Source organism: Peromyscus californicus, unplaced genomic scaffold (genome assembly GCF_007827085.1).
Source record: "Peromyscus californicus insignis strain IS unplaced genomic scaffold, ASM782708v3 Scaffold_4__1_contigs__length_199733344, whole genome shotgun sequence".
NCBI classification, from domain to species: Eukaryota; Metazoa; Chordata; class Mammalia; order Rodentia; family Cricetidae; genus Peromyscus; species Peromyscus californicus.
Window position 1 is genome coordinate 120,724,589 of NW_026294562.1, and position 21,065 is coordinate 120,745,653.

A 21,065-nucleotide genomic window follows, 5' to 3' on the forward strand; every position below is an offset into this window, starting at 1 on the left:
TGAACACTATAGAATTTGAGTGACTGTACACCGTATGTCCAGTTGTGCACGTGGACGTGGTTGTCATTTCTAGGTAACCACAAAGATAGATAGATAGATAGATAGATAGATAGATAGATAGATAGATAGATAGACAGATAGATAGATAGACAGATAGATAGACAGACAGATAGATACAGGTGTTAACCCGCTGACGAGTCCTAGGCTCAAGGTTCATGCTTTTATAAGTTCCTTAGAATGCTGGATCTCAACTCATGAGACTATCTGTTCCACTTTGGATCTTGGCTCTCTCCCACAAAGCGGTGCACTGAAAGCTTGGTGAGCAGCCATGGCAACACGGGAAAGATGGCAGTGGCACTTAGGAGAAGGCAGACAGCTCACTGGCCTCTGAAGGGGACACTGAGAGCCCAGACCCTTCTCTCTCTGTTTCACAGCTGCCATAAGATCATACAGTTGCTCTACCACAAGTTTCCTCAATCAGGCCCAAAGTAACAAGGCAAATCGATTATGGACTGACACCTCAGAAATGATGAGCCTAGAGAACAATAAAAACAAAACCAAACCCACAACATTACTGTTTTTTGAAACAGCGTCTCACATTATACACTAGAATAATGAGTTTAAACCAAGCTGTTCATAAATAAGGAGGTCTGATATGTTGACTAGTTTCATGCCAACCCGACACAAACTAGAGCACAGAGAAGGGAACCTCAACTGAGAAAGTGTCCCCACTAGAATGGTGTATGAAAAGCTTGTGGCTCACTTTCTTGACTCATGATTGATGTAATAGGGTACAGCTCACTGTGGGTAGTGTCACCCCTGGGTTGATGGTCCTGGGTACCATAAGAGAGCAGACTGAAGGAGCTGGAGAGATGGCTCAGCAGTTACTAGCATTGACTGCTCTTCCAGAAGACTTGGGTTCAATTCCCAGCATCCATATGGCAGCTCACAACTGTCTGTAACTCCAGTTCCCTGGGATCTCACATCTTCACACCAATACACATAAAATAAATTAAAAAAAAAAAACAAAAAAAACACACCACTGCTCCCAAGACCTGCAGGAGCTTCCGCCTAGACTCTGGAAGGGACATTGGTCATTGAGACATTGCTTCCATGGATGGTATTCAAAGGAAGTTAGCAAAATCACCAACTAGATCAAAGGAAATGTAGGAGGAGGGGATGCATATTTCTGGACCCAGAACCAAGTCCCAGACTAGGAATGGTAGAGCTAAAATAATAAGAAGTCATGAGCCCTAAGGACTGGCTTTCTCCCCACTGTGTGGCCAGACTTTGATTCAAATGAAAGATTAAACTAGCCTTAAGGACTTCTGAGTCCTTGAACCGACAAGGCAGCTGGCAAATTCATGCACAGCTAATAAATTTCTACTAAGTATGGACTCCGAAGTTGGATAACAGACCCTTCCATACACATCACAACTCTCCTGGACATAATCGAGGCTTGCTTATAGGACAAGTGGCCCCCCAAAAAATCACACATATTCTAGTGAATGGCTAATGTTTCACTCCATGAGACACCTGATGTGCAAACAATTAAAAACAGAAAAACAGCCCAAGGAGCCTCCGCCTTAGAAAAGCAGATAAGAAACAGCTGTTCTGTGGCAGGCATAAGCATTACACAGGATGTAAGAACAGAAGAGGACCTCCAAACTGATAGTGTCTGGTGACTTCCAAGTGCCACTGTAGACTGCTGTGGTCTGCCTATAAAGCATAAAATAAACACGGCCAGCAAGACAGCTGAGCAGGTAAAGGCACCAACTGTCAAACCTGTAAACTGTTCATGCTCCGAAAGGCACATGGTGGAATGTTGTGGAACAGTCCTTTACACCGTGTGAAGATGTGTCACTGTGATTTAATAAAGAGCTGAATGGCCATTACCTAGGCAGGAAGAGGCTAGGCAGGACTTGTGGAGACAGAATGGAGTCAGAGAGGAGTAAAGGCAGAGTATGGGACAAAGGGACCAAGCCACATCAAAGAATACAGATTAAAAAACGTGGGTTAACTTAAGTTATAAGAACTAGTTAGGGACAAGCCTAAGCTATAGCCCGAGCTTTGATAGTTATAAGTCTCTGTGTCACTTTTTGTGAGCTGGTGGCCCAAAGAAAAATCCACCTATAATGGAAGGTGAGAAACAACTCCTATACATTGTTCCCTACCTTTCACACAAGTACCATGGCATGTGTGCACATACACACACAAAGAAATAAAATGTAATACATGTAAAACAGTAGCAGTAGCAGTAGTAGTAGCAATAGTAGTAGTAGTAGTAGTAGTAGTAGTAGTAGTAGTAGTAGTAGTAGTAGTCGTAGTAACAACAATCTGCAAATGACTAAAACAGATGCCCAGGCTCCAGGCACAGCAATTCTGACTCAATAGGTCTGGGTCAAAGCTTCCTGGTTGTTTCTAGAACATTGTTCTACTCCAACCTCTTGATTTTACACATGGAAAACTAGGGTTCAGCAAAGGGAGTTTATCCACAGGTTACAAAAGCTGATGCTTACGGAGACCCTGTTCTGGAACTCACACCAGCCACTGAAGGCACACTGAGGCACAGGATCCCTACGGAAGTCACCCTAGCTCCATGGTTTTCCTTACTCTCCCATTATTACAGTTGTTTTCAATAAAATCTTTGCTTTCCTGCCTTTCCAAACCTTTGGTAAGAACTCACTAAATTATTAACTGCAATTCTAGACTTGGCACTCTCCTTAGATGTCTAACAGACACCTCACATCTACTAGACCTAATAGCAACTTCTGATTTCCTTACACTCATCCTTCCTCAGTAAATGACACTGCCATTATTCCAGGTGCTGAGGTCAAATTTTTTTCTGCCCTTCATACCTTCCACCTAATCCACATGCAAATACCATGACTATACTTTTTTTTTTTTTTTTTTTTTTTTGGTTTTTCGAGACAGGGTTTCTCTGTGTAGCTTTGCGCCTTTCCTGGAACTCACTTGGTAGCCCAGGCTGGCCTCGAACTCACAGAGATCCGCCTGGCTCTGCCTCCCGAGTGCTGGGATTAAAGGCGTGCGCCACCACCGCCCGGCCCCATGACTATACTTTTAAGATACATCCAAATCCAGCCATTTCTCACTACGAGCAACAGCATCACCTCTCCTGGATTCCCACTATGGTCTGGATTCTGCCCCGGCCTATAACAGACACGGTGAACATAACAGCCAAATGCTGCTTTGAAAATGTAAGTCAGGCAATGGCCCTCTCGTGCCTCTCCAACATCATCCTGTCTCCTCCTGAACACGCTCCAGTCTCTCCTGCAGCCTGCACAGCCTGCTGCATCTCACTGGCATGCCTCCTCCACAAGATTCTGTCCTATCAAGTCTGTCATGGCACCCATCGATCTCCTTACCATTCCTCAAGCATTCTGGCAATGCTCCTGCCTCAGAACCTGTACGTTCCCTGCTTTCTCTGATCTACAAGTCCTTGCCCACTTGGTGAATACCTATAATCCCATAATTTAGGAGGCTGAGTTGGAGGTCAGCCTGGGCTACACAGAGAAACAAGATGAAAAGAAAGGTTCTTGTTCTAGGTCCCTGTGGGCTCACCTCCTCATGTCCTACAAATCTTTACTCTTATGGGTGCTCTCCACAACCATCCCTACCCCTAATCTCCAGCCCTTTATTCTGCCTTGCTTTTTTTTTTTTCACAACACTTATGATCACTAAACATATACTACCGTCCATTTCTTTATTTGTTTACAAGTCTCACTGGTTTACTAGAAGGTGATCCACCATTAGAATCTCCCAAGATCATTTGTTCAGAGCTGAGATTATTCAAGGATAGTCACCAACTCCCAAGTAAATTTATTACCAGTCAAGTATTAGGCAAATGTGCAACAACATGATGTGTATAGTTTCTAAGACTTGGAATCCCAGGCTAGAGACTAAACCCAGGTCACCATGCATACTGAACATACCCTTTACCACTTGCCTACAACCTAGCCTCTGAAACTTTCATAAAGAAAGGCCTTAAGGGGTGGTAGGCCTTGTGAGTAGGAAAGGTTCTATCTGAAGTAGCCCTTGTCTATGATTCCTGGATCCCTACAGAAACTGATTGATTAAATCTAAATATTTCATCAGTGAAAAAGCACCTGTTGGCCAAGGTCCCAGGATAAGGACATCTGTCTGAGCATGAGATCAGTGAGAAATCAGTGGAGATGAAAGGCTAGCTCTAAGATCTAGGAGCTAGGACCCAGGAAGAAGGCACAGGTTGATCCTAAGTCATAAAGGGATATAACTTTATGAACACACTAAATTCCACTAAATTATGTATTGTAAAGATACTGAATGGTATGTGAGTTTTCCCACAATAAAACTGCTGTGTTACAAGAAAATGGAATAGGGGATGGAGAGATGGCTCAGTGGTTAAGAGCACTAGCTGCTCTTCCAGAGGAACCAGGTTTGATTCCCATTTGACCCAGGCTAACACCTGTTTGTAATTCTAATTGCAGGAGATATAATGCTTTTTTCTGGCCTCTGAGGGCACCAGGCACACATGGTATACAGATGTACAGACAAAAACACCCATACACATAAAATAAAAATAATCAAAATTAAAAAGAAAACAGAATAGAAGCAGAGTGGGTAGGAATTATACAGACTATAAAGCCGACTGAGCAGTAGAAACTAGGACTAAGCAACAAAGTCAAAGAGCTGGGGGTGTGGATAAAAACTGACACTTTGTCATCTGCACTTATTTTACCTTGCCTTACTTGCAAACAGATCTCAGCACTACCTGGGCACTCTACTTGTGAGAATACAACACAAACACTTGAGAGAAAAGGAGACAGTAATCCTTGCTCACACACCATCTTAAAGAATCCCTCCCACTGAACCTTGTAAAAGCATCGTGTTTTAGTAGTAAGGACGTCTCAAAATTAAGCAAGAGTCTAATAATGTCAGACTTGCTAGAAACCAAATCTCCACTCCTGAGAGGAGAAAGTGACCAGTGGTCCCATCTCTGGCATCACCGTCTGGCGGTTCTGAAGCTGCCCCTTACTCATCTCATCTACCAAAGCCAACAACAGTCAAAAAGACTCATAAGCTAAAATGTTACAGAAACATGAGGACATACTGCTAGCCTTGGAGATCTCTGTGGCTGCCACAGAAGCAGGTAATAGAGAAAGAAGGGACTTCTCTCAGCCGCCCCGACACACGCACAGAGGCTCCTCAGCTTACAATGGATTTGCTGCAGAAAAGTCATTCATTTTAAATTAAAATGTAAATAAAAATGTAAGCCTAGGGGTTGGTAAGACAATGCCATGGGTGAAGAATGCCAAGTCTGACAACCTGAGTTTGATCCTCCAGACCTACATGGTGAAAAGAACCCACTCCCCAAAATTGTCCTCTTCTTCACTCACACACACACACACACACACACACACACACACACACACACACACACACACACACACACCATGACAAGTGCACACATACTAAGTACTAAATAAATGTTCTATTTTTAAATGTAATCCTGATGTGGAAGTGCATGTCTATAACCCCATAATTTGGGAGTAGAAGCAGTAAATACTCAGGAGTTTAAGCCCAGCTTGGGCTACATGAGACACTGTTTCAAAAACAAACAAAATTTAAGATATCTACTCTACTTATCTGATTTGAACGTTTCCTTCACAATTCACACTGAAATTTAATAACCATAGTGACAGCATTAAGGGGTAGGACTTGATTTTTCTTCCTTTGGCGTTCAGAAGGTGACACAATGTCTCATACAGCCAAAGATGACCTTACTCCTGATCCTCCTGCTTCTTCCTCCTAAGGGCTGGAAATACACATAGTCTGGAATGGGGCTCTTGAGAGGAGACTAGGCTATAAGGATTCTGCTCTCATGAATGGATAAAGGAAGGAGCGGTTCTTAGTAAAAATGGTGTGTTTCTGCCTCACATGCATGCCCACTACTTCATCTTATACAGCACAAAGGCCCTCACCGGAGATGTGGCCTTCTGACCTTAGACTGCCCAGCCTCTATTGTTTATACATGACTCAGTCTATGGTATTTTTCTTACAGCAGCAGAAAACAGACCAAGAGACCCACTAGCATCATATTGGCCACACAGTACACTACCATATGGGTGGTTCATCCATGTGATCTCATGGCTAGCTGACCAGGAGCTGTGGCTTCACTGCCACTGCCCAGGAACAGCCAGAGGACGATGAGAATCCAAGTGAGAAGTGTCTCTCCTGAATGCCTATCACTTCACACTACTGTCGAATCAAACCAGAAAGTGAGGAACTCAATGTACTCTTCCCTTCCCATCCACCTCTGTTCCCTACTCCATGTGCAGTCAACCATATATCTTTCTTCCTTCTTCCCTCCCTCCCTCCCTCAGTCACCTTTCTTCTCTCCAGAGATCTGGGTGGTCTCTCACCATAACTGCCCAGCCCTAAGGGCAGTCAGCTTCTACTATAACCTTAATCTGCAGGAAAGTGATCCCAGCTAAGGCAGACTCTCCCCAACAACCCATCACAGCTCCAGACACAACATCCAACCAGCTGTATTTACCAGTGTGCCCACTGTAATGTTCCTATTGATCTAAGAAAGTAGTTCTCAACCTATGGGTCTCGATCCCTTTCACAGGGGTCAATTATCAGATACCCTGCATATCAGATATTTATATTACAATCCATAACAGTAGCAAAATTACAGTTATGAAGTAGTAATGAAAACAATTTTAGGACTGGAGGTCACCACACCATGAGGATCTGTACTCAAGGGTAAGGGTCACAACATTAAGAAGGTTGAGAACCACTGATCTAAGGGAATATCGGAGAATACATCCAATGGCACATCACCTTTTTATCATCAGACAAAAAGGAATAGTAAGGGTCCTTTTGTTAGTGGATGTGTAGGCACGAATCCTTTGGTCCCAGCTACTCAGAAAGCTGAGGCAGGAAGATTACTCGAGCCCAGGAGTTTGAAGCTAGCCTGAGTAAAATAGTGATAGGTGAAATCCTATCTTTAAAAAAAATAAAAAAAGCCCCTGTCTTCCTTTTGTTTGTTTTGTTTTGTTTTGTTTTTCTGGCTTTTCGAGACAGAGTTTCTCTGTGTAGCCCTAGCTGCCCTGTAATTCACTTTGAAGACCAGGCTAGCCTTGAACTCACAGAGATCCACCTGCCTCTGCCTCCTGACTGCTAGGCTTAAAGGGGCATACCACCCACACTCAGATGCCCTTACCTTTCTTATTTTTTAAAGACATATAGGGCTGGAAAGATGGCTCAGAGGTTAAGAGCACTGACTGCTCTTCCAGAGGTCCTGAGTTCAATTCCCAGCAACCACATGGTGGCTCACAACCATCTGTAATGAGATCTGGTGCCCCCTTCTGACCTGTAGTCATACATGCTGTATACAAAATAAATAAATAAATCTTTAAAAAAAAAAAAAAGACATATAGTGAAACACTTACAAATATAATGATATGATACATGGGATTTGCCTCAAAATAACCAAGAACAGGAGAAGGAGAACAGGAGGGCACATAAATGAAACAACTGGCCGCGAACTGCTGAGTGAAGATTTTAATCAAATTATTTTCTACAACATTTATGTTTCAGGAAAATAGTCCCTTGCCCAGTGGACTCCATGGGTCAAATTAGATAAGCCTGTAAGTTACACCCATCAGGATAGGTAATAATAATATGAACAAACAGAAAATAACAACTCTTGGTAAGAATGTGTGAAACTGGAAGCCTTGTGCATTGCTAGAAGGAATATAAAATAGTATTACAGCTGGGCGGTGGTGGCGTACATCTTTAATCCCAGCGTTTGGGAGGTAAAGGCAGGTTCTCTGAGTTCGAGGCCAGCCTGGTCTACAGAGGGAGTTCCACTACACTACAGTTCCAGGGCTACACAGAGAAAACCCTGTCTCAAAAAACCAAATAGGTAGGTAGGTAGGTAGGTAGGTAGGTAGGTAGGTAGGTAGATAGGTAGATAGGTAGGTAGATAGATAGATAGATAGATAGATAGATAGATAGATAGATATTGCCACTATGGAAAATTCCTCAAAAAAATTTAAAAACAACACTAAATGACCCAGAAGTCCATTTCTAGGTGTATGGGCCAAGCATGGGAATGCAGACCTTTAATGTCAGTATTCAAGAGGCTGACGCAGGAAAATCAAGTTCAAGGCTTGAGCTACAGAGCAAAACCCTGCCTCAAAATAAACACATACACAACACACACACTACAAGGCCTCAAAATGTCTACATATTCATTCATAACAGCCACATTTACAATACCCAAAGGTGGGACAACCCAAGCATTTATCAATGAATGAACATATTAACAAAATATAAAATATATAAAAATGGTATGTTACTCAGCCTAAAAAAGGATGGAGGTTAAGGATATAGCTCAGTGATAGAATACTTGCCTAGCATGGATAGTCTTGCATTCTATTCATATGACCGAAGAAAAGGAAGGAGGGAAGGAAGGAAGGAAGGAAGGAAGGAAGGAAGGAAGGAAGGAAGGAAGGAAGGAAGGAATGGGGTAGAGACAAGGAACTCTGGACACACTATACTATGGACAAAACTTGAAGACAGTAGTGATGTAAGCCAGATGTTCCATTTCCATGCCATCCCTAAAGCAGGCAAACCCACAGACAGACAGAAGAATGAAGGTGGCCAGGAGTGTGGGGACACAGACGGGGTATTAATGGACAGAACTGGGTGATGGATGGGGCGATGGCTGCACAACTACAAATGTACTTACTGCCGCCGCCGCCGCCGCCGCCGCTGCACATTTCAAAGGAGGAGACCTGTTGTATTTTACCACCAAAATGAAACCCAACAAACATAAAAGCTCTCTTGTAGCCAAACTCAGCTCTTCAAGGCCAGCTCAGGTCAACCTAGACATCATACCTTAGTGAGGTTCTCAAAACAAGGGTGTGGTGAACGCTGCTGGGGGAGTAGAAAAACTACCTAGGCACATGGTCTAGAGTCCAATCACCACCTATGGAAAGAAGAAAAACAAAATGCTTTTAAATGGGTTTAAAGATAAATGTTAAAGTAAGGAAAGAATTGAAGAAAACTAGAAACAACCATCCCAGTATAAGTACACCCCTGAGTAAAGCCTCTCAATTCAAAGCTAGCCCCACAAAGGCGAAACTTCCAGCCCCAGGCCTGCCCCCACCTCTACACAGCATGGTGGTTCAGAGCATAGGTTCTGCCTAGATAAAATCCCCTGACAGCTCACTAGCCATGTAATCTTGAGAGAGCACCTACACCTGGTTTTCTGTTTCCCGTATGTAACACGGAGCTACCACATAGTGAAAGCAGTATTCATGATGTTCTGCCAACCCCGGTGGAGGCAGGCTTCCCCTCACACCTTCCAGATCACCAACAGGAAGAAGTGCATGCAGAGCGGACAGGAGCAAGCAGCCTGGCAGCTTTGCCCACAGCTCCCCAGCCAGTGTTCAGGATGCAGTCCACGGAGGCTGAGGAAGCTCGCCAGGACAGGAGTGGACCACAGGGGAAACCACAGGTAGTAGGGGCTGAGGAGCAAGCACTAACACCTGATGGGAGCCAAAGGAGGGACGGGAAGAGCTGGCAGAGCTGTTCTTTATTAGGTGGTTTTTCCAGACTGGGTTTCCCTGTGTAACAATCATGGCTATCGTGGAACTCACTCTGTAGACCAGGCTGGCCTCGAACTCACAGAGATCTGCCTGCCTCTGCCTCCCAAGCGCTGGGATTAAAGGCATGCACCACCACCGCCTGGCTTACTTAGGTGGTTTTTAACTATAGCTGGACCTGAGGGATTACCTTGGGTACTTTGGAAACTGTTAATGCTTGGCCACTACTCCAAGATTTAGATTTATTTGGCCAGTGTTCTGAAACACTAGTCAATGGTCTATCAGTACTCATGAATGACAGGATGGGAGAAGAGTGTGATAGTACACCTATAATCCCAGCATTCAGAAGGCCGAGGCAGGAAAGTTGAAGGTCAGCCTGGGCTACATAGCCAGCTAGACCCTGTGTTTAAAAACAGGAAGGTGATAGAAAGTTGGCTCAGTGGTTACGAGCACTGGCTGCTCTTCCAGAGGACCCAGGTTTGGTTCCCAGCACCAGCATGGTGGCTCACAACTGCCTATAACTCCAGTTTCAGATCTGACATCCTCTTCTGACCTCTGCAGGGAGCAGGCATACATATACATATAGGCAACACTCATACACGTAAAATAAAATGTAAAAGCCTAAATAAATAATAGCGGTAGTGGTGCACATCTTTATGACAGCGCTTGGGAAGCAGAAGGAGACAGATCTCTGTGACCAGTCTGGTCTACAGAGCAAGTTCCAAGACAGCCAGGGCTACACACAGAGAAAACCTGTCTCAAAAATAAATAAATAAACAAATTATAATAAAAAGGAAAATAATCATATATGATGAGGCACACTTGTCATCTGAGCACTTGAGGCAGAGAAAGGAGGATCAGGAGTTCAAGGCCAACCTGGACCATAATGAAACTCTTTAAGAAAAGAACAACTTCTTTTTATTGCTTTTTTTTTTGGTTTTTTTTTTTTTTTTTGGTTTTTTCAAGACAGGGTTTCTCTGTGTAGCTTTGCGCCTTTCCTGGAACTCACTTGGTAGCCCAGGCTGGCCTCGAACTCACAGAGATCCGCCTGGCTCTGCCTCCCGAGTGACAACTTCTTTTTAATAGGGAAAAAAAATAACAAATTTTTTTTTAGTTGGGGGGAAATGTCCTATCATTGGCCTGGTGACACATGGGAGACGGATGTTGAAACTCACTAGATAGCCTGCCTTTTCTATGCCCTCACGTCCCAAGTGCTATTCCAATAAAGTTGATGACCCCAGACCTTGGAGCTGAACGTTTTAAACCAAAGGAAAACCATTCCTAGAGAAAATTAAGGAAAAGGAAGAACTAGAACAGTGCAGGAGGAAGCACTCCTTTCCTTCCTATGCACGCCAAGCCCCAAGCAGACTCTCCCCAAGGAGAGCGGACTGGCTGGGCTGGGAAGCATTACGTCTCCCTGAGGCTGTCACCAGGGGAAGGTTGGGGTGCTTGCTGTCTCTCCTTCGTCTGTCACCTTCTGTGAGCTGCCCCGTCTTAGTTGTCTAGGATCAAAAAGCTTATTTTGTAAGTTATTTGCATACTTTCGTGTTCAGCTTGTGGGGCACCTAACTTAAACTTCTTTACGGTTCAGACTGTTAGCCAGACATGGTGGTGTACTCCTTTAGTTCTAGCACTGGGAGGCAGAGACAGGCCATAGATCTTGGAGTTGGAGGCCAGCCTGGTCTAGAAAGCAAGTTCCAGGAAAGCCAGGGCCACACAGAGAAACCCTGTCTTGGGGGAAAACGTTTCAAATGTTAAAGGTGTCTGTATGGTTTCTTCTATGCATATACCTTGAGACCTTTTTGTTTGTTTGTTTTTTTGAGACAGGTTTTCTCTGTGTAGTTTTTGGTGCCTATCCTGGATCTCACTCTGTAGCCCAGGCTGGCCTTGAACTCACAGAGATCCTCCTGCCTCTGCCTCTAAGTGCTAGGCAAAGGCCTGCGCCACCACCGCCCAACAGACTGCATATGTCTATATGCGCACCTGGTGTCCTTAGAAGCCAAAAGAACAAATTGGATCCCCTGGGACTGAGTTACAAGTTGCCATGTGGATGCTAGGAATTGAACTCTGGTCCTCTGGAAGAGCAGCCAATACTCCAGACTGAGACCTATTTTTGAAAAAAAAGAAAAGAACTTGGTTGTGATAATCATTAGGACAGCTTGTGTGAAACTTACTTGCCACCAAAGAACAATCTGCAACTAGCTGTATGTCTTTCGGGTATCGTGTTAGCTCTCCCGAAAGGGCTAAGAGCTTGAATTACTACCAAATTTAATCACATTTTCTTTCTCTCTTCCTTTTTTTTTTTTGTTTTTTGTTTGTTTGTTTTTCAAGACAGGTATATTTTCTTATTAAAGGGTTTTGTTGCTCTTGGCTTTTTCTTTTGTTTTTAATAAAACACATCTGTCTAGACGGGAAACGGGGAGAGGTTTCATTTCTTTAATTTCTTTTTCTGTTTTCTTCTTGGCTGACCTGGAAGTCACTATATAGCCAGACTGGCCTCAAACTCACAGAGATCCTCCTGCCTCTGCCTCTCAAGTGCTAGGACTAAAGGCATGTGCCACTATGCCTGGCTATCTCTAACTTCTAATTAAGTTCCTTCTGCCCTTTCTCCAATCATGCATTTCCCAGGCCGACTTCATCTTTATCTTAATCTTGACAGGTCAGCTCTTATTTTAGATTCTAAATAGAGATACAGATATGTTAATGGAAATGGTGAAGGGCACCAGGTACCCCAATTCTGCAGAAAGGATCAGGGATTAAATTGTCTGAACTTTTTCCTTTTCACGTTTGGATCCTAACATTTCAAAACAAATGAGGCCAGGTGCTGGCGGCCCATGCTTGGAATCCCAGCACTCCAGGGGTGGAAGCAAGACGATCAAGAGTTCAAAGCTAGCTTGGGCTCCATGAGATGCTCTCTCAAACAAACAACAGAAACTATACCGTCAAAGGGAGGACAAAAACCAGAGGCTGAGAGCTAAAGAGGTAAGGGCAGGTATGAGACCTATCGGCCAGTGTGAGTAAGTTCTGAACGTACCCGGTTATTCACTCCAGGATAACCTCGGTGCCTACAGCCATGGGGCTCTGGCCTATCAACCAGAGAGTCTAGGGTGTCCATTAAACAATCTGGCTGTAGAGAGGGCTAACAGACCCCAGACTTTACTAACCCAGTTTATTGTTTCTTCCAAGCCACTGAAATCACAGACTTTGGGTTTGATGTAAGAAATTTACCATTTACAACACATTACGCTCACATCACAAGAAACTCAGCAGCAGGTGAACCATGACTAGTACTCAAAGTGCTCAGGCTTCTGCCTCCTTCCAAAGACCAAGATGCCCTTGCACTGAAAGCTCTAAGCTTCTAATCAGTTTCCCCATTTCCCAGCATGCTCATCTTCCAGGATCCTACTGGACATGGCACAAATTTTCCTTCAGTTTAGTATTGAGACATTCACTGTAGCTCTTGTCATAATTATGACACACCTTAGTGTGTTGTAAGACCAGGATTAGAAAACATTGTTCTAGAATATCTTTCTAGATTAGAGGTTTTTTTCAACATCAGAAACACAAAAGCCTGCCAGAGCCAAAGAGATTCCAGGAACTCATTAAATTTAAGCCACTCTACAAATAAAGAAATAGGCCCAGAGAGGTGAGGCAATCAGATCAGAAAAGGGATACAAATTGAAATTTTGTTACCTGCAAGGTTCCCAGCATCCCTGGCAAGGTCACTAGACCATGCCCTAAGGTCTTCCCATCACAGGGGGTAACCACTGTGTCTCCTTCCAGTGCTGGAGAAAGAGCTTATTTAACTCTGAATCAGCGATTCTCACCCTGGATGGACACTGGAGACACCTGGGGAGGAAATAGGGCTGACCCCAACACCTGACCCCAGCTCAGCCCACTGGTGTCAGGCTCTGCTGGGCCTCTGCACTCAGACCTTCCCTGTCTCCTTAAGCACTCTGGCCTACACGGGTTTCCATTTGCATTTCTCCTCACTGATCACTCTTCCCTCAGACACTTGCACAACCAGTTCTCACCAGCAGATCTCTACAAAGATCTTTTTATCAGTGAGAGTTCTTTATATTTTACTTTGAGACAGTATTTCTTTAATAGCCCAAGCTGGTCTCCATTCCTCCTGCCTCAGTCTAAGTTCTAGGCTTGACTTCTCTCATCCATCCAACCATCTAAATTTATTACGTGTGTGTGTGTGTGTGTGTGTGTGTGTGTGTGTGTGAGAGAGAGAGAGAGAGAGAGAGAGAGAGAGAGAGAGAGAGAGAATAAGTGGAGCTCTGAGGGGAACTCGCAGGAGTCAGCTCTCTCCCTCTACCATGTGGGATGGAACTCAAGCCATCAGCTTCTCCGCAAGCTCCTTTACCCACTGAGCCATCTCACCAGCCCCAACTTCTCCATTTAAAATAAGAAGCCCAGGGACTGCAGAGATGGTTCAGTGAATAAGAGCACTGGCTGCTCTTCCAGAGGACCTGAGTTCAATTCCCAGCATCCACATGGCAGCTCACACCTGTCTGTAAACTCCAGTTCCAAGAGATCCAATCCCCTTCTCCGGCCGCTGCAGGCACCAGGCTTTATATGGTGCATAAACATATACACAGGCAAAATATCCTACACATAAAATAATACAAATCTTAGAAATAAAAGAAAGCCAGAGCTGGAGATGTAGCTCAGTAATATGGACTTTGCCTAGTATTTTGGAGACCCAGGCTCAACATCCAGTGTCAAAGAAAGAAATCTGTCCCCCAAGTCACCTACCCACCACACCTACTTTTATTTTTCTTGTATACTTCTCGCCATCTCTCATATTTAGTACTTTGCTGTTTATTGACTCTAAGTCCCCAAATTCCTAGGTAATGAGCTCTATGAAGGGAGATTTTAATCATGTTCTCTGCTATGTCCCCAGTGCTTGGTACCTGGTACACAAGCCTACCTGTACATAACGTGCCACACACATTGGCCAGCACCCAGGAGCCTGAGGCAGGGGGATTCCAAGTTTGAGGGTAGCCTGAAATACAGAGACCCTATCTTAAAAAAAAAAACAGTAAACTGACTATAAGCCTAACAAAAAAGAAACCATACAGAAATAAATAATTTCTAGTCAATTTAATCACTTGTGAGTCAGATAATCTGTTCTGAGAAACAAAATCAGAGACAGAAAATGAGGTGATGGGACAAAGGGATTTCAGGCAGCACCTTAGGGTGCTACCTACAGAGCCATACATAAAGGATCGCTCCACCCTGAAGCAAAGTACTCTCAGTAGACCAGGAAGGACAGACAGGCTCCTCTCTGGGTAACAGTCAGAGATGTGACCCATAAGAACACAACCCCTACTCACCACCACCACCAGCCACTGAGAGTCTGTACTTCCTACTTCCTCTTTACACTTCATCTGCTTCAGAAACTTGTTTGAAACCACCGACATGTTCAAGGTTAGTGCACTGAAACCCGGCAGATGTCATCCGCCGTCACCAGGTCTCACTGACACCATTTGTTCCCTTCCATGTCTGCTGACCCTCTGTCCTGTTGTCTCATTCCTGACCACTCCAGTCTTTCCCTACAGCATCAGTTTGTGTGACTCCTCTCCATCATTATCTCATCCCATGACCTACTATGTTCAAACAAAACAAACCTAACACAGTTTCTTACTGCCTACCACCTCAGGTTTAAGCAAGGCCAGGCTCTCCAGAAGCCTTAAAATGCAGGCCTAGATCAGGTCTTCCGATCTGATATTGCAGCAGCTGCTCCTTCCCCTCCTCAGAACACACTAGACGAGACAAGACCCACCCTCCACTTCTATCAAGAGCATTCGTTCTCATTCTCCTCCAAAGGATCTCTTCTTTCTTTTCATCTTCCAGCTCTATGGCACTCCCACCCCATCTGCACAGTATGTACACTACACACATGTGCACATACACATTTATCCATTCCATATTAGTTGTACAGTGTGTAGTTCATGACTGTAATTCCAGCACCCAGGAAACAGAGGCAAGAGGGCTGTCATGAATTTGAGGAAGGAGATACTGGTTCATAACAGGGAATCAGAAAGCCTTTCTCAACTGGGGTTCCTACTCCCAAATCAGAATTTAGAGGGAATATATTCTCAGTTCTGAAACAAGTGAAAGAGCAGTCCACATGAATAAAGAAAAGAGGTTTTAGGCAAATGAGAAAAACCAAAGTCTGAAGCAGGAGCAGTGGGGGAGATGGGAGAAGGCAGTTGATGAAAGGCCACTGCAAAGACTTAGACTTTGAAGACTGACTTTATTTTAATTATGTGTATGTGTACATGTCTGTGTGTGGGTATGTGCACAAGGGTGCAGGTGCCTGAGGAAGCAAAAAACAGGTGCTAGATCCCCAGGAGCTGGAGTTATGTGCTTGTGAGCCACTCACCATGGCTGCTGGCTCTTTGCAAGAGTAATATGCACTACTGAGCCATCCCTCTAGTCCCCAGGACTTCGATTTTTAATCTAGAAAAGAACTTGGGCTGGAGAGATGGCTCAGGGGTTAAGAGCGCTGACTCTTCTTCCAAAGGACCCGAGTTCAATTCCCAGCACCCACATGGCAGCTCATACCTGTCTGTAACTCCAGTTTCAAGGGACTCTGACACCCATGGCAAAAACACAAATGCACATAAAAATAAAATAAAATATATTTAAAAAAAAAAGAACTTGGGGCAAGGGGTGATGAATTTTATATTTTAAGAGAGATCTGGCCGGGCAGTGGTGGTGCACACCTTTAATCCCAGCACTTGGGAGGCAGAGGCAGGAAGATCTCTGTGAGTTCGAGGCCAACCGGCTACAGAGTGAGTTCCAGGAGAGGTGCAAAGCTCCACAGAGAAACCCTGTCTCGAAAAACCAAAAAAAAAGAAAAGAAGGCTGGAGAGATGGCTCAGTGGTTAAGAGGACTGCTTGCTCTTCTAGAGGTCCTGAGTTCAATTCCCAGCAACCACATGGTGGCTCACAACCATCTGTAATAGATCTGATGCCCTCTACTGGCATGCAGGCATTCATGCAGACAGAACACTATATATAATAAAGAAATAAATCTTTAAAAAGAAAGAAAGGAGGGAAAATAATATAATTCCACCTCTATTTGAAAGCCCTCATACTCAACTCAGTGTCAGGCACACTTACCCTACGACCCAACCAACAGAGGACCAGATAAGCCTGGTATTGGGGGGGAAAAAAGGTAGCTCAAAAGCTAGGGACTCTGATAGCCATGGAAGTTTCTAGCAAAGTCTGGTAGCCTTATTTCCTATAGTAGGCACCTACTATGTGCCAAACCTTGCTTCAAAACAGGCTGATCCTGTCCATGTGAGGAAACCTATAATCCTACCACTTGAAAGGTAGAGGCAGAACCTAGAATTCCAGGCCAATCTCAGCTCCATAACAAGTTCAAGGCTAACCTGCACTACAAAGTTTCTTTAGGGGCCAGAAGACGGCTCACTAGATGAGAGCACTGGCTGCTCTTCTGGAGGACCTGGGTTTGATTCCCAACACCCACAGAGCAGCTCACAACCCTCTCTAACTCCAGTCCCAAGGAGGATGAGGGGTGCACATCTAACACCCTCTTCTGGCCTCCACAGGCACTTCACAGACACACGTGCAGGCAAAACACCCATAAATTAATTAAGAAGGGGGAAATGTCTTTAAAAGGTTTCTTTTGTTACCCTCAATTCTCTCCTGCCATGCAGGAGTGTGTCACTTCGGAGTCCTTGTCCTAAGTGCCTGCCTAGGCTTTCCCTCAGTCAAACTAATTCCTGATAATTAACTTACCGTTTGTTGATAAACTACAAAGAGTATAAGCCCTCCCAGGAGGTGTAAAAAAACGTTAAAATCCTCTCTAGGTTAGGAATGAAAAGATAATGGCATATAGGTGCTGTGGGATGGTCTGTATGTCAAATGTGTTGCTGATTGGTCAATGAATAAATCACTGATTGGCAGTGGCCAGGCAGGAAGTATAGGCGGGACTAACAGAGAGGAGACTAGAGAGAACAGGAAGCTGAAAAAGGAGACACTGCCAGCCGCCATCAGGACAAGGAAGATGTAAAGTACCGGTAAGCCACAAGCCACGTGGCAAGGTATAGATTAATAGAAATGGATTAATTTAAGCTGTAAGAACAGTTAGCAAGAAGCCTGCCACGGCCATACAGTTTGTAACCAATATAAGTGTCTGTGTTTACTTGATCGGGTTTGAGCGGCTTGGGACTGGCGGGTGAGAGAGATTTGCCCTGACTGTGGGCCAGGCAGGAAAACTCAAGCTACATATAGGCATGGAATGCAATGAATCGGGACACTTCTTTTGTGGACAGGGTTCCCTCTGGAAGAGGACAGGGTCAGTGGTGACAGGGGAATGAGTATGTGGCCAGTGACAGTGCAATGTTCTAAAGTCCAAAAGGCCCTGAATTAAATCCTCAGCAGCAAAAAACAATTACAGTGGGATGGAGTAGGGAAACAAGTGATGGAAAATGAAATCACACAACTGCCACCATCTCCTTCCAAATGCTGTCACTCTATTTTGGGTGCCAAGGATGTTCCTGAGAGGTAACCCCAGCCACCTCAAATGAGTAGCACATAACCACCACCCATGAAAGAAAAGCCCCCTTAAGATACTTCTGGCCAGCCAGGCATGGTGGGGCACGCCTTTAATCACAGCACTTGGGAGGCGGAGGCAGAGGCAGGCGAATCTCTGAATTTGAGGCCAGCCTGGTCTACAAAGAGAGATTCAGGGCAGCCAGAGCTACACAGAGAAACCCTGTCTTGAAAAAACAAAAAACAAAAAAAGACACTTCTGGTCTAGAAGCAAATTGTTCTGTAATTGCTTGCAGTGGGAGGGAGAGCTCCTAAAGGCAAAGTTCATCTCACATGATTCTTTTATGTCCTACAAAGTACAGTGCTCTGGGCTGGGCCAATGGTAAGCCTTACCATTGGCTGTACATTGCCTAGCAATGGTGTATAGGTGCACAAAAAGCTATGCAGGATTTTAAATACAAGTAAAGCATTCTTTGTTCCAGGTGTGGTGGCTTACCCTGATACCAGGATCAGGGAGGCTGAGGCACGAGGACTGCCAATTCAAGGACTGCCAACTCAAGGACTGCCAAGGTTGCACAGCAAATTTCAAGCCAACCTGGGGCTACATAGTGAGACTTTGTCTCAAACTAATGAAGAAGAAGCTGGGTACATGATGCATGCATATAATGCCAGCACATGGGAGGTAGAGGCAAGAGAATCAGATGTTCCAGACTGGTATACACTACATGGAGATTTGAGCCCAGCCCAGGCAATATGAGGCCCTGTCTCAAAAAAACAAAAAAATGGGGTTGGGGATTTAGCTCAGTGGTAGAGCGCTCAAGGCCCTGGGTTTGGTCCTCAGCTCTGGAAAGAAAAAAAAAACAAACAAACAAAACTAACGGGGCATGCTTGTGCAGACCTTTAATCCAAGTACTTGAAGGCATAGGCAGGTGGATCTGGATCTCTGTGAGTTCCAGGTCAGAGTCTGAGGCCAGCCAGGGATACATAGACTGACTCTATCTCAAAAAACAAAATATGCAAACACACATCACAACAGGTCAATGCAGAGAGCCCTTCCAGAAGAATCTAAACAGCAGCTCGCTGCCCACTCCTAGGCTTCTCTCTCCTCTGGAATGGCAAAGCTGAGACTTACCTTTGTTTTCAGACCTTGGGACAGCATGGGTTGTAGTTACAACTGACCCATCTCTTCAGAGTTCATTGCTACAGTCTCACTTTGCCCTTTGCCTTGCACAAGTGAACATCGTTGCCTTGATAAACTGAATTGGCAGAAAGGAGAATGTTGTAAACTGCAGCAAATGAGGATGTAAACAGGAAGCAACAGTCAATTCCAATGGCTCCCACTAAGGTAGTGTGGATAAAATATCCCTGTGTCCAAAGACTGCAAAGAGAAAGAAACAGTCCCCACCTCACCCTCAAAAGTGTCAAGCCTCCAGAAAGAGAGATACCCTAGGAATGCACCTTAAACTTACACATGGATCTAACTCCTTTCCTTTGCAGTCTCTTGAGATCTAAACTGTACCCTCAAGACTTTTGCCATCTTCCCTGTGGATGTGTGGGAGACTGCCTGAACCATACTGAAACCAGGCCACACCAGAAACAAATGGATTTCTTTAGAAGCTGGGTAGTCGTGGCACATGCCTTTAATCCTAATACTTGAGAAGCAGAGGCAGGTGGATCTCTTCCAGGCCAGCCTAGTCTACAGAGCGAGTTCCAGGGCAGCCACAACTATACTGAGAAACCCTGTCTCCAAAAACAACACACACACACACACACACACACACACACACTCTCTCTCTCTCTCTCTCTCTCTCTCTCTCTCTCTCTCTCTCTCTCTCTCTCTCTCTCTCTCTCTCGCACACGCACGCACGCACGCACAAGCAATCAAACTGGGTAACTGGGTGTGATGGTGCCTGTCTAATTCTAGCACATAGGAGGAGGGGGTTTGGGATTTCAGAGTTCCAGTCCTGTAATCCCAGGACTCAGAGAGCTTAAGCAGAATGATTTTGAGTTGAAGCTACACTAGACCACAAGATCCTCCCTCCCCACCCCACCCCCAAAAGAAACCCAAGTCAGGTTCACACTCTACTCACTATCCCAGGCTCCATAGATTCAAGGACTATCCTGATCAGAGGTGCTAGCCTAACAACCCTGAACAAGGCAAGCCATCTCAAAGCACCTAAAAGCACCTTCCCTTCAGCATGGCCCAATCAATTCCAACATCGTACTTCTTTTATAAGGATACAGCTGTAGTCAGTTTCAGTTTTTGCTACATGGCCCTCAGTGTTTGTCTCCAAAATGAAAGTAGACTTTCATTTATTTATTTATTTATTTATTTATTTATTTATTTATTTATTTATTTATTTATTTGTTTATTTATTTATTTATGTGAAGATAGGACATTAAAACTTTTATAAGATTCAAATCTTATAAAAGGAAGAAAATACAAAGAATAAAGTGTAAAAACCAGGGCTGGAGAGATGGCTCAGCAGTTAAGAGTACCACCTGCTCTTCCAGAGGTCCTGAGTTCAATTCCCATTGGCCACATGGTGACTCACAACCATCTATAATGGGATCCAACGCCCTCCTCTGACGAGCGGAGGAACATGCAGACAGAACACTCATACATAAATAAATAAATCTTTAAAAATGGTTCACCTAAAAAAATTTTAAACTACATACACATATACATACATTCCTCTGAGGCACTTACAAAAAGGTTTTAACAACATCCACTCCACTCAGAGGCAAGCTCTCATAGAGAGGGAGAGCCGTCATGCTGAGCTAGCCCTGGACAGCTCCTGCCTTCTCTGCATGAGTCTGTATTTTTTGTGAAAGATCCTTAGAGCTACCTCTGGACTACTAAAAAAATTTCAGTTAAAAAAAGTAAAAACCAGGTATGGTAAAACA

At 44.4% G+C, this 21,065-nt stretch overlaps 1 protein-coding gene across 5 annotated transcripts in view; it reads right to left on the reverse strand.

Moving 5' to 3' along the window:
- Nucleotides 1–21,065, reverse strand: part of Znf592 (zinc finger protein 592) — a 55,212-nt gene that overhangs the window by 27,095 nt on the left and 7,052 nt on the right. For 2 of the 5 annotated variants that reach the window (XM_052714227.1, XM_052714225.1), the window contains 2 exons: nucleotides 11,604–11,727; nucleotides 8,911–9,001 (listed from right to left, as the gene is read on the reverse strand). The gene's annotated coding sequence lies outside the window, so the exon portion shown is untranslated. Of the gene's footprint in view, nucleotides 1–7,228; nucleotides 7,394–8,761; nucleotides 8,882–8,910; nucleotides 9,002–11,603; nucleotides 11,728–19,290; nucleotides 19,415–21,065 lie in introns of those variants that run through there. The other 3 variants (XM_052714228.1, XM_052714224.1, XM_052714229.1) reach the window with 3 other exon arrangements.